The sequence below is a fragment of the Acinonyx jubatus genome, chromosome B2 (genome assembly GCF_027475565.1).
Source record: "Acinonyx jubatus isolate Ajub_Pintada_27869175 chromosome B2, VMU_Ajub_asm_v1.0, whole genome shotgun sequence".
Classification (NCBI taxonomy): Eukaryota; Metazoa; Chordata; class Mammalia; order Carnivora; family Felidae; genus Acinonyx; species Acinonyx jubatus.
This window is the reverse complement of record NC_069385.1, coordinates 48,929,911-48,949,404: the sequence shown is the minus strand read 5'-3', so window position 1 is coordinate 48,949,404 and position 19,494 is coordinate 48,929,911. Positions and strand designations below refer to the sequence as shown.

General features: G+C 37.9%; 1 long non-coding RNA gene across 4 annotated transcripts in view; it reads right to left on the bottom strand.

The window, feature by feature from the left end:
• LOC113598716 (uncharacterized) overlaps window positions 1–19,494 on the bottom strand; it is a 131,392-nt gene that overhangs the window by 49,054 nt on the left and 62,844 nt on the right. For 2 of the 4 annotated variants that reach the window (XR_008298389.1, XR_008298388.1), the window contains one exon: window positions 18,460–18,594. The exons of the other annotated variants lie outside the window; for them this stretch is intronic. This is a non-coding gene — a long non-coding RNA (uncharacterized LOC113598716). The remainder of the gene's footprint in view (window positions 1–18,459; window positions 18,595–19,494) is intronic. 4 annotated transcript variants of the gene reach the window in all.

Sequence of the window (19,494 nt, the reverse complement as noted above, 5' to 3'; positions counted from 1 at the left end):
GTAACTGGAAAGAATGATTATTACAAAGCACTCAGCACAGTGCTTGGCACACGTAAGTGCTCTATCAGAAAATTGCCAGATAAGTACATTTTTAAAATAAAGGGGAGCTGGGAAGTTGGGGAGAAGCAGAGGTCAGGGAGAGGTGAGGCAGTCTGTGGCAACCCGGGAAAGTTTCTTGGACAAAGCAGGACTTACACTGGGCCTTGAAAAATGAGGAAGACCAGCCAAAAGACAAAAAAAAAAAAGTCCCTGTTCACTTCCCAAAATGGCAATTGGCAGGACTGTCTAAGTTGATGACACATTCTTTCAAACTTCTTTCTTGAATGATCCTGTGGCCTGATTTCCCGTGTCTTTTAAACCTGTTTTTCCAGGTAAGGGCAAACATCAGAGCATTAGTTCATTTACAATGTAGTCCTAGTCCATTTTGGTCCCATTTTAAACTCTGTAGCACATCCCAAGAGCACTCATCAGCCAGTACTCCTGGGATATGTATGGGGTATTACCCAAAGACCCTTGGGAAACAACAGAGAATGGGATTTCAGAGTGGGCCTAAGTTAACATTTTCAACATAAGTCAAAGCTAACCAGGTGATTCCTTTCTAGTAAGGATGGACCAGTGACAGCCCCACACCCTTTGAGTCAGTGGGAAATAGTTTCTTAACTCACTTTTGGGAAATGTTTCCAGTGATTCAGCACTACAGGCTGGATCACTAGGACATCAGAAGGGATATATCCCTCAACAGCCTTCCCACCTCCTTGGTAAGAGATGAGTTTCCCAGACTGTAGTATTTCCCATAAGCACCCCTGCTATGATAGGAAAGCATATCAGAGGGTCTAGGACAGTGTTTTCTTTATCAACATTGTGGAGATTCTAGAATGCTCTCTGACTAGACACTTTATAATTTGTTATCCACACTGGAAACCTTTGGAAAATAATACATGGTACTATTAATAATTATACCACAAGAGCAGACATAAATCAGGAATGTTCCAGGCAAATCAGGATATATGATCATCTTGTCTCAAGGTTTTGGGGCCCTATCTTCTAAGAATGAATATATTCATTTGTCAAACATTTATTAAACAAATACTATGTAGCAGTCACTATGATGTATGCTAGAAATAATATATTAACTGCTTTTGCCCTAGAGGTCTCAGGCTGATAGGGGAGAGAAACACATAAATACCCATTTATAAAGCACTGTAGAGGTCAAGGAACCTGGGGAGTACCTAACTCAGCCTGAAGAGTGAGAAAAAACTTTCTGAAAGAGGTGCTGACCTACCTTCACCTTCATCAGACAATGAGTAACAGTAACCAAATTCCAGGCTGAAGTGTCATCGAAAACCAGGAATATTTTATATATATCGATCATTTACTATATATTGGCCCCTCTCTATATCACATCTCATCGAACCCACACTTCTAGTATCTCTGTTTTACAGATGAGAAAAATGAACACAGAAATAGTAATTTTCAAGGTATGACCGTTTTAAAAGAGTGAAAGAACCTAGCTCCCCTTCCCATGAATCTTGTTCTGACCAATAGAGTACAGTGCGATGTGACTTTTGAGGCCAGGCGTTAAGCAGTCGAGTGACTACCACCTGATTTATTGGAACACATGTGTTGGATCCCTGAGCAGCTAATAAAATATCCCACAACCCGGAGATTGCCATGCAGAAGTGGCCACACAGAGTCATTCTGGCAGACCAGACCGGCTGAGTATATCCTTAAGTCCCAGCCCAAACACCAGATAGACATGTAAGAAGTCATCTTAAAAATGGATCCTCCAGGGGCCGCTGGGTGGCTTGGTCGGTTAGGTGTCCGACTTCGGCTCAGGTCACAATCTCATGGCTCGGCTCGTGGGTTTGAGCCCCTCCTCGGGCTCTGTGCTGACAGCTCAGAGCCTGGAGCCTGCTTCAGATTCTGTGTCTCCCTCTCTCCCTGCCCAGCACCCCCTCCCCTCAAAAATAAATAAACATTAAAAAAAGTGGATCCTCCAAAGAAGTGAAAGAGCTGTCCACACTGGCCCTTTTTCAGAATCCAGACCCACAGAATCTGTAGTCTTAAAATGGATATCACTTTGTACTAATAAGTTTTGGTACAGTAATAGTAACCGGGTCACAAGAAACAGAATTCAAATCCAAAAAGTCTGGAATTTAAAAAAAAAAAAAACACACTTATTTTTATTATTTTTTTTTTACAACACAACGATTCAACAATTAATTCCCTTTTAATTGTTGCTTCCCAAACAACATGACTTTTTTTGTATACCTATAAGCACCTGTGGTAACTGACATAGAAAGTTCAGTGAAATGATTAGAGATGGTTTTAGAAAGAAAACAAGAATCCATCCAGTGACAAAAGTCCTCATAAATCGCGTCATGGTGTTCAGAGCAATAGCACAGCACTGAAAAATTGTAAAGCAGTTGAGTGTTGCACTCAGCTTTGTGGTTTAAAGGGATCGCTCTGGGGTTTATGCAGAAGAAGATCTTGAGGGGAACACGATGGAGAACAATTGAGGAGCCTATTAAAGCAATTCAAGGGTCGCCTGGGTGGCTCAGTCAGTTAAGCCTTGGACTCTTGGTTTCAACTCAGGTCTTGATCCCACAGTTCATGGCTTCATGAACATCGGGCCCCGTGCTGACTGTGCGGAGCCTGCTTGAGATTCTCTCTTTCTCGCCCTCTCTCTCTGCCCCTCCCCACTCGCATGTTTGTGCACATTCTTTCTCTCTCTCTCAAACTATATCAATAAACTTAAAAAAAAATACAAACAGTTCAAGCAAAACAATGGCAGTGGCAGAACAGAAGAGGAGAAAGGGGGGTAAAATCTGAAAATAGCAGCTACACAGAGAACAATTGTTGAATGTTACTGACCACTCCACCAAATCTGGGGCCAGAGAGAAATTCAAAGACAGGTAAAATGATTAGTGAATGCACTGTAGTGAGAGCTCAGGACCATACCTGCCCAGTAAGTAGAAAGGTGCAGTGGTACCTGTCATTCCCTTCTCTTCCCTCCCTTTCTTTTTCCTTCCCTCTTCTCTTCCCTCTTCTGTTTATCCTTCCCTTTCTTTCTCTTTCTTTCTCTTCCCTTTCCTTTGAGATGGTGAAAGAGGAACAAAGCATGTTAGGAAGGTTAATTATAGACAATCATTTTGAGAAAATAGAACTATATTGTTCAATTATGAGAGTCAGGTTCCTCACTCTTAAAGAACATGAAAGAGGAAAGCTAGAAATAACTTTCAGATTATGAATTGGAGATGGAAATATCGGCGTGAAGTCAGTTTTAGATAGATGGATGATAGTTAAATACATTGCCATATGGAAAAAATAGATATAGATTTATGTGTATAAATATATGTACATCCATATATGTATCTGTATGTGTGTGTGTGTGTGTATATATATATATATATATATATATATATATATGTATATGTGTGTAAAATTTTAGCTCTGTTTCCCAAGAAGGTCTAGAAGCAGTGACACTCCAGTGGCAATGAGCACTTTGAGAACACATTTTGGTTTCCAAATAACATTCTCTAACTAAAAGGAACTCCTTAGATAAACAATTGATTTCAGCCTTTGGGTAGGGAAGATACAAAATCAGTTTGGATTATATTGTACCAGCAAGTAAGGAAGTGCTCAAAGAATTATGTAAACAAAGTCAAAATGACCTAAGAGTCAACTTACAAGGGTTCTTACTGGCCAAATCTGGAAAACTTTGAGAATCAGAATAAAGAATGATAGTAATAGATCACAATCTATTGAATAAATTAGGAATCCATAAATCTATACTGATAAAAATGATTGAATGAATTAATAAATTAGGGAGGTGAAAAAGATCCAGTAGTAGAAAACCAACTAATAAACAATGGAAATAGAAAAATCACCATTTGATAGCCATATAATGGTCATTAATTTAGGCAGGAATCAGGGAAGAATGCTAAGGGTGGTCAGTGCAGGCTTAATGAGTTTGAGGCTATTGGCATAATTCTGAAATATCTCAACACAAAATCTTTATCAATTACAAAAGGAGAAGATGGGAATTTTAAGGTGAAGAAGACTGGCCACTTAACCAGGTTATCAAAGTTGGCATCTGCAGGTGTGGGATGGCTGGTCGCTTTGTGCCTTCCATCATGCAATCAACTGGGGAAGAACACAGCATCATTTCAAGGTCTTCCTGCCAGGAATGGGTGATCTGAGTCTGGTCATAAGAAAACTTCATAAAGACCCAGGTTGAGGGGCATCCTACCAAATGAAACATCTATCTTCTTTAATCTCTCAAGGTCATGAATCACAGGGAAAGACTAAGGAAATGCTCCAGATTAAAGAGGACTACAAAGTGGTATAAACAAAAACACAAACAAACGAGGAAAAAGACACTGTTGGAATAACTGTCAAAATTTGAATGGGGGTTGTGGAGTGGAAGGTAGCATTGTATCAATTTCCTAATTTGGAAGATTACTTGGCATCAAGAAGAGAGTGTCTTTTTTTTTGAGAAATGTACACGGCAGTTTCAGGCATCATGTCTACATGAATACATGAGATATGAAAGCATTGTGAACAGTTCTTTCAACTTTTCTGTAAGTTTGAAATATTTTTTAAAAAAAAATCTTAAAGTTAAAAAAAAAGAAATTTGCAACACATATGAAAAAAGAAATAAAGTACAGATGCTAGAATTTTCCTTCATAACAGGAGGTAGAACACGAGGCTTTTAATTCATTATTTAAAAAAAAAAAAGTGAGGGGCTCCTGGCTGGCTCATGCGATTCTTGATCTCAGGATTGTAAATTTGAGTTCTACATTGGTTGTAGAGATTACTTAAAAATACAATCTTAAAAAAAGAAATGTTACAGACCATTTTAAATGTATCAGACTCTGAAAACCATCAACTACAGATGATAAAATACTTGCAGTTTTGACTCACCGGTATCATTGGAATTTAAATAAGTAAAAAAAAAGAAAGCAAGAAAGCAAGCAAGAAAGCAAGCAAGGGAAAGGAAAGGAAAGGAAAGGAAAGGAAAGGAAAGGAAAGGAAAGGAAAGGAAAGTTCATGGTTTTCAAACTGTCTTTCCCCGAATTTCAAGGAAGTGACTCAAGTGTTCCATAGATATTTAGTTTGAATTTCATTATAAAAATATGCTTTCAAATAAACAAAAATATTTAAAAATAACAAAAATACATTCAGCACTATATAAAAACAATAATTTTAAAAAAACATCTACACTATGATAAAATATGTTCTATACTGAATAAGAAACCACCAATACATTAGCTTACCATCTCCATCTAGATATTTGAATTTACTGTAAATGTGTTATTTATTGATTAGATAGAGCTCTGATTTTTGCCTTTTATTCAGGACAGCTTCTATCAGCCTAGCTAAATTTATAAATTCAGATACTAATCACTATTGGTATGAAGTATAACTTCTCTTTAATCAATTTTATTTTTCAAATAAAAATACAGAAATTAATTTGATGGTAAAACTGATATAATCCAACAACTCTGTTTTCTAACTCGTAAAGTTCTTTTTCTTTTTTTCCCAAAGTTTTTAATTTTAATTCCAGTATGGTTAACATACAATGTTATATTAACTTCAGTATATACTAGTATATAGTAGCTTCAGGTATATAATGGAATATAATTCATTATCTTTTCTTTTTTTTTAAGTTTATTTATTTTGAGAGACAGAGAGAGAGCACAAGCAGGAAAGGGGCAGAGAGAGAGGGAGTGAGAAGAATCCCAAGCAGGCTCTGCACTGTCATCACAGAGCCCAACGTGGGGCTCAAACTCACAAACTGTGAGACCGTCACCTAAACTGAAATCAACTCAGATGCTTAACTGCCTGAGCCACCCAGGCACCCTTCAACAATATCTTTCCCAACTCTTGATTTTGAATACCAGTGTTCATAGGAACAGTTTCTTAACATGATTGACTTTATAATAAGCAAATACTATCAATTTCACCTTATAAACACACATATTAGTAAGATCCTATTTTTATCTATTTTATACACTGATTTTTTTCTAACCGATATCTAAGGAAAGAATTATACTAAAAATTATAACAATATACTGAATTGAAAGCCATTTGTATAAGATATTGCTTTAAAATCAGTTGTAGGATAAGGTACATTTCCTCTTTCATTTTGTTAGGCAATTAGTAAGAACAAAATATAAAGGCAGCTCACTCTGGAAAAATGTGCCCCTGATCCTTTAAATGGCATATTTTGCCAGATAATCTGGAGGAGGGTAGAATTAACGACCAATAATGAAACACAGTTGTGTATCATTTGATGTCTTCAGCTCCTTTGTGATACAAGAACCTGTGTTGTTCGCATCAGTCAAAGCCAACTGACAGCAGTAAATAGACTCTTCACGTTTGAGAACCATGCATTTCATTAACTGGTTTCTCCCACACTTGCAGAAGAAAACATCGAAAGAAAACAACACACACCAAGAAAAACTATTTTACTAAAGAATTGTGCCCTAATCCTCCCAGAGCCTTAGATCCTTGGGTTTCAACAAGAGAAATTTCGTACCTTGTCGCCTCTCGACATTTGGCAATGTTGGGGACACCTGACTGCCACCTCTGGGGGGAATGTTACTGGCATCTAGTAGGTAGAATCCAGGAATGCTGCTTAAGCACCCTATGAAGCACAGGACAGCCCCCACCACAAACTGTCCAGCTCAAAGTAGCAACAGGGCCACAGTTGAGAAATCCTGCCTTGAAGTAAGTATTACTTTCTTACAGAAGAGCCAAGGAAAATTTTTAGACTGTTCTCGATTCATACCTGAGCTTCTAAGTGCTTCCCCCCCCCCCCATTCCCTGTTTCTTCTTAGCTCCCCAGTGATGGATTGATCTTTCAACTTCACTTCCTGTTTAACTCAGAAACGGGATTTATTACTCTATGATACTTAGACTTTTCCCCACCTCCCCCCAAATTCTAAATTCTAGACGATTTACTCTTCCTTGTGTTTAAAGAGACAGGACAGTAAATGAGAAAGTCTTCACCAAAAAAGTAATACACAGTGCAATCTTCAGCTTTATAGGCCAAGAAATTTGACTTTACTGGGGCACCTGGGTGGCTCAGTCAGTTGAGTGACCAACTTTGGCTCAGGTCATGATCTCACAGTTTGTGAGTTCAAGCCCCGCATCAGGCTCTGTGCTGACAGCTCAGAGCCTGGAGCCTGCTTCAGATTCTGGGTCTCCCTCTATCTCTGCCCGCCCTTGCTCACTCTCTGTCTCTCTCTGTCTCAGAAATAAATAAACATTAAAAAAGAATTAAAAAAAAGAAATTTGACTTTACTAATTCAACCACAGTGTGTTTGTTCAAACAGTGATTCCCATCCTGTTTCTAAGAAGGATTGCTGTCATTGTTTCCTTTTTACACCTAGCCATACTCTTTATATTTTAGAAGACTTTGTCTAACAAACTGCATTTAATCATCTATTAGTCAAAAACATAATTGCTAGAACCACTAAACAGTAACCAATATAGCTGTCCTATGATGTGACAGAATTCTTGCAAAGAATCTTCAGCTAGAATAATCGGCTATTATAACCCAATTGACAATAAGCGTATGATTTCTATAAGGTGTATTGATATATTGGCAATAGTTTGAAATTTCTCATTTCTACCTTCATGGACTAGCCTTTTCCAAACTCTTAAGAAGTTAATTAAGACAATGACTTATATGATCAATTTATTTAAAAGGACTAGAACTGATGCAAAATAATAGAGCTTGTAATATATCCTGAGGTTTCCTTCCTGTTTGGGGTTTAGATAAAATATTGGCGAGAGACAAATGAGAGAAAATAAAGTTGGAAAGTTTCCCAAGGAAATTTCCACTAACCTGGTGGTCACATACGATTTCTCCAGAATAAATTTAGTCCAAGGGAATCAACACTTCATTTGGGAGAAGTTATTCCTGGTTCCTGGCAGGAGAAGCTGGAAGGTAGGTCTGGATTCCAAACAATTCCTGCCCTTAATTCATCCCTATCAGATTCCACCCCACTGAAATGACTTCAGTCTTTCTACATCATCACGTTCCAGTCAGAAATTCTTTGCGAACACACCCACTCTCTAAATGAAGATTGGGGAAACACCCTCTGTGTATCAGCAAGGTGGGTTTCTCATCACAGGAATATTCTGTCATTCTGTGTTGATTTTTTACTACATGGAGAAGACAAACTTCTCTTGACCTCTTTCTCATATTTGGGGACCATCTTACTGGAGTTCCCTATTAAATAAGTACACTGATAACATGAAATACTCAACTAAAAATGTCAGCTCAGTTGTAATTCTACCAAGAAGTACAACTGCCTTATGCCCCAACATCTGTGCCCTAATCTGTAGGCACACTTCCCAGATTCTCAGCTTTTAATAATAGCAGGATGGATGGCTTTTCCTTTTCACAAGTTATCAGTGTTGACCAGACAGAAGAGAATTCATTTTAATTAAATGTCTCTGAAATCCTTACTAAAAGGAACTGAGTGGTTTTCCATCAATTTCCTTCTGAACCGTGTGTGACCTGATACTTCTCAACAATACACAACATTGGCACACTTCATTGGATGCTTCTTCCAGGTCAGGACTGAGATTTAAGAGTTGAGATTTACTGACCAAAAATCTTGTAGAAATTGTATGCTGGATTTGTATTATCTATCTCTTCCCTTCTTCACCTTTGCCCCAGGCAGCTTCAGATCACTTTGTATTTCCAAATCTAGATTCTGATTCAGCAGTCAGTGCCTTCAGTTACTTTCCACTTAACTGATTTTTTGAGGGATTTGGAAATGACAAATAATGATCTTTCTTTATTAAACAATTTAAAAATATCAATTACCAGGGCGCTTGGGTGGCTCAGTCAGTTAAGTGACTGACTCTTAGTTTCAGCTTAGGTCATCATCTCATGGTTTTGTGGGCTCAAGCCCCCAATAGGGCTCTCTTCTGATAACGTGGAGTCTGCCTGGGATTCTCTCTCTCTCCCTCTCTTGTACCTCCGCTGCTCGCTTGCTCTCTCTCTCTCTCAAAATAAACAAACATTTTTTTTTAAAATAGCAATTACCTTTAAAATGCTTTCATAGATAAGCTTAGTTTGAATTTCCTGAGAAAACTGAACATTTGTTTTCTCGGGTTTCCACAAATGGTAAGATTTCACCTAGAAACATAATTTTAGGAAATCATAGTCATCTTTACTAATTTTTAAAAACTGCTAATACATTTTAAGTTCACGAGATCTTCACCAGTAGAGTCCTCATTAAAGTTTGGCAGCAGAGGTCAATGATGCAATTCTAGTTAACAGAAGATTATGCCCCTACGAAAGATCAATTCTGAAGAGGAAATTCTCTTTTAATTTAGTAATCTCCTACAACATATTCTGACTCACCTGATACAAGAGGTCATTTTTCAAAAAAGAAGAAAATCAAAGTGATTTCTATTTTATATATGGAAGACATATTAAATGTATATTAAATATATAAATTGAGCCTAAGAATCAGCACTTTACATAGAACTGGTTGTTGCTGAGTAATACCCTGCATTTTACATATATATGTACATGTGTATATGCAAATATATGTCTATATGTAAATATATAATATATGCATGTTTGTAAATGCATAATGTTTGGGGCGCCTGGGTGGCTCAGTCAGTGAAGCGTCCGACTTCGGCTCAGGTCACGATCTCACGGTTCGTGGGTTCGAGCCCCGCATCGGGCTCTGTGCTGACAGCTCAGAGCCTGGACCCTGCTTCTGATTCTGTGTCTCCCTCTCTCTCTGTCCCTCCCCTGCTCACGCTCTGACTCTCTCTTTCAATAATAAATAAAGGTAAAAAAAAAATTTTTTTTAATGCATAATGTTTATCATAAAAATAGGATCTTCACCCAGCAGTGAACGGTGAGAGTGGCTATCACAGAAGTTAACCAGTCAGTGTTCAGATTCTACTAGAAGTGTGCAGGAGCTCACAGTCCATCCCCAGAGGCCTGTGTCTGCCAGGAGAGGAGGGCTGAAGCAATACAGGAACAAGCGAGGGGTGCAGATGGGGAGAAGGCTGTCAGAAATAAGCAGATACCATGAAAGCCATTCTAGCAGCAGAGGTGATTTCAGATCTCTTCAGCTACACATCGGAATCAGTCCTAGAGGCGGAGCCAGGGCGCAGCATGAGGGCAGAAGGGCCCCTTGCAAAAAAAGGGGGAAGAGCTAAATCTAAGAGCTGAGGGTGGCCTGTAGAAAATTTATAGCATGGAGGTTATGAGCCCCAGTCTGACCTAGACTGATCTGTTTACCAACCTCACATTGTTACTGGGAGACTTAAATGAGGTAGTAAATTTAGGAACACATAGAGAACCATGTGATATGGTTAAGCTCTCCACAAGCGCCTGTGGTTCTAATAATATTTGTTACCACCGTTACTATTATGGTTAGATCCGTAAAACAAATAATTATGGAAACCATTCATAGCCCAGATGTGATAGAAAAAGCACTACGGACACAGATATTTTATCTAGAACCTGCGTGATGGTGACATATCTCACCCGGATGTCATTTCCTTATCTAATTGAACGAGTTGATTGAACCCCAGATACTTAAAATCTTTTTGAGTCTACATGCTATGGGAAAATTGTCATATGGCAGAGGTATTTAAGAATCTCAGAAAACTTCACGTCATCAACCTCTATTTAATTTTGTGGGGGGAAAAAATGTATGTTACTTAAAGTTGCAAAAGCCTACCAATGCAGTGCAAAATCACTGCGGTATGAAACGACTCCACTCTCTGTTGAAAACAATTTAGTATCACTAAGATTTCTTTCATGTTATGCAAACTTGGGTTTGAACTTCAGCTTGGCTATATACTAACTACCTTGCATAAATTATTTAGCTGCCATTTAATTATGTACAAAATGAATTTTTCCAACGTTCTCATAAAACTAAAATACAAGCAGGCATGGAAAGTGCTTAGAATAATAATGAGTACTTAGAAAATCCACAAAAGTGCTATCTTATTATATGATATATTCATAAATATAAATAAATAAATAAATAAATAAATAAATAAATAAATAAATAAATGCAAATATTCTTGTGCATTTTTTGGAATTTTTGGGAGAAACCACGGTAACATATTTATCTCTTGAAGAGATTACTGCTGCCCTTGAGCAAGTTATGTACTCTTTGACCCTTGATTATCTTGTGTATGAAATGGGAAAGTACTGCCTAGGATATTGTGAGAATAAAATAAAGTATAGAAGAGGTTCTAGCATAATGCCCGCCCCAAATAAAGGTTGCTTTGAAGTCAGTGTGAATGTAACTCATCACACTTAACAAAACATTGTTTACGTTTAACTATTTAAGGTGTAAATATTTACCCTTTTTTTTAATGGTGAAATGAATGGTATTTACAGTTGCCCTTGTTTTTAAGGGATGAGGAGACCCGAAGAATAGGCATGTGACTGGGAAGAGTGCTGGGAGATAGCTCTGAGTAGTGATCCAAGAGCTTAATCTACTTTCCTTGATGAGGTCATTTGTACAATAGAGAAAGCATTCACTTGTTTGTAAAGTGATCTGATTGAAAGTGCCAGGCATTGTTTGTTAAAATGCTTCTTTTCACTTGTAGATCTCCAATCTTTGCTTTTATAGGCAGCCTGACCTATGAAGTGGAATGCCAATGACCTTCTCTCAACAAATTTAGGAGGGGATAGAGCAGAGAAGGAAAGCAATGTACTTAAAGAAATGGTCCAGGACTTCACAGACAACATATGCCCAGGAAAAAATAAAAAAAATAAACTTTAGTTTTAGCTGAGGCAGAACAAGCTTCAGATTTTTCCACAGTGTGAAACTGGGATTTATCCCATGTTGGATCCAAGTAATGCTAACAAATTAATCCCAATTGGTTTACTCATTTCACCTAGACACATACAAAAATCATCTGCTAAAGGCTCCACCTAGTTGATTGTTCATAGGTATTCCAACAATTTTCCAAAAGTACCAAGTACATCAAAACCACTGGATGGGGGCGCACGGGTGGCTCACATGGCTGAGCGTCTGACTTTGGTTCAGGTCATGGTCTCGTGGTTCATGAGTTTGAGCTGCACATTGGGGTCTCTGTTGTCAGTGTGGAGTCTGCTTTGGATCTTTCTGTCCCTTCCCCCCAACTCCCGGCCCTGCCCCATTCACTGCGCTCACTCTCCCTCCCTCCCTCTCTCTCTCTCTCTCAAAAACAAAAACATTAAAAAAAAAAAAAAAAAAAACCACTTGATTGGCCTATGTGTGTAAGTGCACAGTGAAAAAAGGGTAACCAGCCAGTTTATTGGGTATATTATCTATAGTTAATGAATTGCCATTGCTTCCCATAAACTTCTATTCGTGCAACTCTGGCATTGGCATTAGAAAATAGTTGGGGCACCTGGGTGGCTCAGTGGGTTAAGCATCTGACTCTTGACATTGGCTCAGTTCTAGATCTCATGGTCAAGCACCCTTGTGAGTTCAAGCCCCGACTATCGTGCTCTGCACTGGATGTGAAGCCTACTTTAAAAAAAAAAAAAAAAAAAAAAAGAGCTAGCTATCTCCTTCCGCCACTTAATTCTGATAACCATTGCCTGCTTGTTCTCAGGTTCTTATCTTCTTGGCCTTTGCTCTCCCATCCCCTATATTAGGTGAGCAAAGAGATTCGGTAGAGCACAGTGCACTGAAAATAATCCACAAATGCTGCGTGACCTTGGACACATTCACAAAATGCTCATCTGGAAAATGAGTATGATTCTTACCTCATAAAGTTTGAGAATTGAGCTAATTCGTGCAAAACTGTTTACAGTAAGACCTAGCACAAGATAGGTACTATTTAAATTCGGGGATCACATGTCCCAGTGTGCCTGGGAGGGTCCCAATTTATGCTTGTTGTCTCAGCTTCCCAATTAGTTTGGCATTTGTCATTCTTAAGGTGTCCTGGTTTGGAGGATCATTCATGTGCCCAACCCATGTGCAAGTAGCAAAGCTGCTATATTATTAATAATGATAAATTATACACATGTATTTCCGGTAGGTTAGTGGAGTCCTGATTATGAATGCACATACACATTGAAATACTAATACATGTCGAAATACTCCATAATCAGAAGAGTGTAATAAAAAGAACTAATTCTTACACACTCGCTGTGTGATTTGATGGAAGTTACCTAACCTTTCTCAAATACAAATCCTCTATATCAAAGCCTATGAACTCAATGGCTGTAGGAATCCAATGAGAAAATATATATGAAAATAATTTGTAAATTATAGCACTTGATATAAGTGAAACATAATTCTTGGACTTTTGGAAGTCCAATCCTTGGAAATCCTTTTCCAATCCTTGGAAAATTTCAAGGATCATGTTTCTATAAATCCATATTTAGAAGCTGGCCCCATGCTGCCACAAGCCTTCTATGTTCCTAGTGTTACATACCTACTACTGAATTTGTAATATTTGGTTAGAAAGAAAGCATCATGTAATCAAAATGACCTGCTTGCTCAACCATGCATTGAGACCTTTAGAACTTAACAGTTCCCACTTCTTGACTTGCTTGGGCACTTGAATAGGTACAATAGGATCAGTAGTTAAGTGTATGGGTTAAAGTCATTCTTTTGCCATTAGTGGGCTGAATAGCACTGAGCAAATTATTTAATGAATCTAGGTCTCAACGAGGGGAAGACTACTACCAATTTCACAAAATTATAATGAGACATAAATGAGATCATGATTATAAAAGTCCTAGCACAGTGACCTCATCGCGCTTGACACAGAGTAAAATCGACATAAATGTTAACTATTGCATATAATTTTTAAAGTTCTTAACAAAGTATCAAGGTGAGCTGAATCTTTCTATTTTAGGACACATGTTATCACTGTGCAGTAGGAGGCTAATAGGCAGATGACTTAGCCCCTGACCTTAAGAAAATTCTAGATTGTGTCTTAAGGTTGCTGGGAAGGCAGCAGCTCACTCAGGTGGACAAATATGTATTAAGTAATTGTTATATGCAAAACACTGTGCTCAGCACAGTGGAATATAAGAAAATAAGTCAAGGTTGACGAGAAGCTTATACCAATAGCAGTCTAACAAATTATACAGGAAATAAGCAGAATACAGAAAGTGGTATAAGAAAGGTATAATAAATATTTAAGCTCCGTGAAGATTATGATATTTGAAGCTAAATTTTAGAGATCTCATGAAGACAGGTCCATGGATGTTACATTTTGGATTTGCTCTGAAGGTGTGGACAGGCAGGGGGGAAGGCAAGAACGTTCTAGGAACTGAAGGAAAGAAAGAAGGATTTATTCCCAATATTTAGCGGTCTGTCAGAGTCAAAGTGCATTCATGGGCTATTGGTGTGGAACTTAAAAACAAGGTAATAGATTTTTTAAATCTCTGCATCAACCCTGCTCAGGATAATCTATAAAATGTTGCTACTCACTCACTAAGTTGTATCATTTTTAACTTGTCTTGCGTGCTTCAGGGATCAAAGATATTTGGCCCATTCTGAACGTTTGAAAACTATTTCAAGTAGGATGACTTGGCTTTTGATATTGTATGTTTTATGTATATAAACTCACATTATAATCATGATGTATAATCATGCTGATAAATTTTCTAATAATGAGTGATATAGAGAAAATATGCCAATAAAACTAGTTTGAATTGTTAGCCCATTCAGTGGCATTCATTACTTTAGTAAAAGTTTAACAAATATTTTGGAATATGTGTCAAGAATGTGAATAAGGAATTAAAAACTAAGATTATGGGACTTTCTCTACCGTTAATCTACTGTTGAACAACAGGAAATAAAATTGGTTCATAGTTCCTATAGCCATATACTGTGCATACCAAAAATTGATTATGTCTGCTGTTTTTACTCCATTTGAACTGATGTAGTCTTTTCTAAATTGGTTTGTCTTTTTAGATAGATTTTTCTTGCTGTTGTGATTGTGGTTGGATTTCAGAAAATGAGATTCTCTGCTTACATGTTGCAGTTGGGCTAAGGCACTATAAATCATTGCTATTGAAAAAGCTACAAAAGTGTGGATGCATTGAGTAAAATACAGTTGCTACATCTATCTAATGGGTAAATTTAGCTTTTTAAGACAAATTAAAGCTGTCAATCCTTTATTGAAAGGGATGTTTTCAATCCTGATTGCAAATACATATATTTATTCTCTATTGATAATTGTATTTTCTCCTTTGGTAAAGCAGATATCCTTTCTGCATTTAGATATCAGAAAGAAATATAACTGGCTCTGTCTCTCTACCCTCTCCTACTCATGCTATTTCTCTCTCTCAAAAACAAATAAACATTTAAAAAATTAAAAAAAAAAAAGAAAAGAAAAAGGAGGCACCTGGGTGGCTCAGTCAGTTAAGCACCCAACTTCGGCTCAGGTCACGATCTCGTGGTTCATGGGTTCAAGCCCCACATCGGGATCTGTGCTGACAGCTCAGAGTATGGAGCACAACTTGGAGTTCTGTCTGTCTCTCTGTCTGTCCCTCTCCTGCTCATGCTCTGTCTCTCTATCAAAAATAAATAAACATTTTTAAAAATAAAAAAAAAAGAAATATAACTGGGATTATAACATCTCCCAATACTCTCATTTTCAACCTCAGATTCTTCCCATCACTAATCTGATATTCTGACTCTCTGTTATATCTTTTATAGATGTTTCATTGAATCAGCAACCATCTTGAAAAATGTGTGTAGGCCAAAGAATTTTACATGCTTTTAAATTGTCCATCTGCAAAATTACTTAAAGCTACTTATATACGTCATCAAATCAATTATTTTGGTGTTCAACGCAATAAAAATAACACTCATAATTTTTAAAAGTGGAACCACTTTGGTTGAGTTAGAAGCCTTCATATTAAACCAATCTACATGCATGACATCATAGATAAACTTAATTTGTATGCACTTTTGTATCCAAAACATGACATTTAAAGAAAAGATGTAAAAGGTAAATTTTTGTTAAGAGGCAGATTAATTTCTTTTTCCCATGGTACCCAGGGCTACAGGCAAAAAGAACCCTGGAATAGAAAGTATCTCTAGGGGCGCCTGGGTGGCTCAGTCAGTTAAGCCACCGACTTGGATTCAGGTCATGATCTCGTGGTTCATGGGTTCAAGCCCTGCGTTGAGCTCTGTGCTGACAGCTCAGGGCCTGGAGCCTGCTTTGGATTCTGTGTCTCCCTCTCTTTCTGCCCCTCCCCCCGACTTGTGCTCTGTTTCTCTCTATCTCTCAAAAATGAATAAACATTAAAAAAAAAAAAAAAAAAAACGAAAAGAAAGTATCTCTGTATTCTAGTCCTAGAGCTGATTGATTCCAAGAAAGCCTTTTAGCTCCCTATGAAAAGCAAAAAGAAATACTTCTCCACAAATATTTTATAGATATATTGCTTTAAAAATGCAATAAAGAGGGGCCTGAGTGGCTCACTCGGATAAGCGTCCAACTTCGGCTCAGGTCATGATCTTACAGTTTGTAAGTTTGAGCCCCACATCGGGCTCTCTTCAGATCACAGCCCCCTTCAATCCTCTGTCGCGCTCTCTGTCTGCCCCCTCCCCCTCTCACATGTGTGCGCGCTCTCTCTCTCTAAAAAATAAATAAAAATTTTTAAAAATGCAATAAATATCATTGGTAATATCAGCAACAAAAATAATTTTACATTTTAAATAAATACTAAATGATCGCTTTAAAGAAAAGGGAGAATTTGAGTGCTGGCCTTGAACGTTGCTCAGCCAACCAAGTGAGAGGGTCACAGCCATGCTCTGCTTACAGTATCTCTAAGATCAAAGAAAATGCTGGAATTGGTCAGGCTGTGTGTGTGTTTAGGTGGTCCTACTTCTGTTATTGGGGTCATCAAAATAATAACACCGACCCTGAAAAACATCGGTTTGGGGCAGAGGAAATAACCCTGAAATGTGATGACACAAAGCACTAATGTGTAGGAAAATGCAAAAGCTGGCTGGGCGGGGTGGTGAGCCTCCTCCTTAGGCTGCAATTCATTCTCGGTGTCCCTGACAACACTGATTTGGATATGCACGTTAGGCCTTCAGAATGAATGAAGCAGTCAAGTTGTCTTTTACCCACTCCTCAGTAAGAAGGAATAATTGCATACTCCTCAGTAAGAAGGAATAAATGAGTTAACCCAAGATTTTTTTTTTTTATTTTTACCATTAAGAATTTATTTTCTTCTATTACATTATGGAAGAAAATTCCACACCTACTTGCCCTTTGCTCTTTCAGTGACAGAACAGATGAACTCTTGAAGTCGCTTTCGGCTTTAAGATGTGGGCTCTCCGTGGAGTAAGGGACAAAAGGGGGTGCTGGGTGTAGGAAACGCAGGTGTAGGAAAGGGGCAAGTTAGTGCGCATTATCCTCCAATTTATCAGGGTGGTGCCATCGGCTGCAGAAGCATTGAACCCTGCTGAGCAAACAGCATAAACTCCAAAAGGCACTTTCTGGAACAGAGAGAACTAGGGCAGCATCAGTTCTACTAATGTTCTTCCAGCAACTCTGTGACATGCGGGAATATACACACTACAGGGGGTCTGTGACATCGGTCTCTTAATTTCAGCAGCCTGCACAATGTTGGGCACTGACTGTCACTGTATTTTCCTCCACTCCGCTGTCTTTCCCTCAAAGGGAAAACCAGAGACATCCCTCCCTGACTAAATGGTCTTTAGATCCAAAAAAAAAAAAAAAAAAAGTAACTACTGTAAGGAGAGAATAAAGAATCCAATATGTCTCCATTTCTATAATTACTTTTTTTCCCTAAAATCTGAACTGTACAATCTGTGAACACAGGCATTCCAACATGAGAGCTAGGTTCTTTAATTCTGTATCACTCTATTACCCCCCCAAGGAATTCAAATTTAACATAGTCTGCAGCTTAAAAGCAGCATAAAATAAAATCTCAGAAAATGTCATGGCAGCACGTCAAATATTTAATGTCAGGTTCCCTTATGTTCATTGCATTGCAAAAGGCAACCACCAATTATGCAATTTTGGAAGGATATTTTACTTTGTAATTAAAAACCAAGCTCCCCGTGCTTGGTATTTGTAGCACATATGTGCAAAGCAATTGCTCCTTGGGAAGGAAAGAGGGTATCTTTGCACTTTGAAAGACCTCTGCTTACAAGCTGTTATAAATAAGCTGTTCTTTGTTAGTGGAGAGCACCTCACGTTGCACTTGGGCACGTTATAGGGGAATCACCAAATGGCATCCAAGTGTAAGCCCACTGTTCAGAAAGTGTTATTATACCATTTCTTTGTTCAATATTACCAATAATATTGCCTTAATTTACTTATAAAGACCGAAAGCGTCATCTCATATGTTCTCAGCTTCTCCTTGTCTTTCAGCCCTAAATTGGCATTATTGGACTATTTGAATATAATTTAAATAACAGCATACCCCTTGATATGATGCTGTGGAACAAAAGGTACCTGTAAAACTTGAAACAAACACCATCTTGTTGATGGTCTCTTGCTTCTCCTTTATTTGTAGAGCTCCAAGAATGAGAAGCATGCATTTTAATGAGGTCTCTTCATTTGAAGTCCATTCCTCTTTATGAACTGTCCCTGTAGGCCTAGAATGTGGGCTTTCCTTCATTCTGATACAATGTAGCTCTCAACTTGCCTAAATAAGGAAGAGTACCACAAACATTTAAGTATTGGTTCACAATTTACTTTCAACCAATGGAATTAATGTTCTATCTTAACCAAGGGCCAGTTAAATTAAGGTACAATACTCATGTAATGCAATACTTATGCAAGCAAATACAATACTTTAATTGCGATACTAAGAAAACCTCAAATACCTATAGAGCAAAATTTTGCAGATAACCAAATCTTCACTTTCATGTACACCAAATCCCCCCCCCAAATCCTTTTAATGTTTGCAAAGTTTTAGGTGGAAATCATTCTTAAATATATTACCCAATTTTCTACCACCTTCAATATTGATCGCAATAAAAATTTTTTTCACAATGACTCAGGGCCACTTTAGAGCATCAGTTATTATTTAGTACTCTAATATAAGAATGACCTCAAGACCTAAAGCACTGTTTTCCCTGTTACTAAATTATTCCACCCAATTGTTTTCAACTTACCTTAGCATTTTATAGTTTTTGGTTGCTTCCTAGCTACTGAGAGTTTAAACTTTCCTTCTTAGTCTTGTCATTGTGCATACAAGGAGTAAAATATTGCCTTTTTTTAATGACTTTTACTCTACTTTTTTTTTTTTAATTTTTAAATGTTTATTTATTTTTGAGGGGAAGAGGGGCAAAGAGAGAGGAAGACACAGAATCCGAAGCAAGCTCCAGGCTCTGAGCTTTCAGCACGGAGCTTGACATGGGGCTCGAACGCACGAACCACCAGATCATGACTTGAGCTGAAGTCGGTCGCTTAACCCACTGAGCCACCCAGGCGCCCCTACTCTACTTTGGACTCATGATAAGTTGTTGGAGCTATATTTGAACA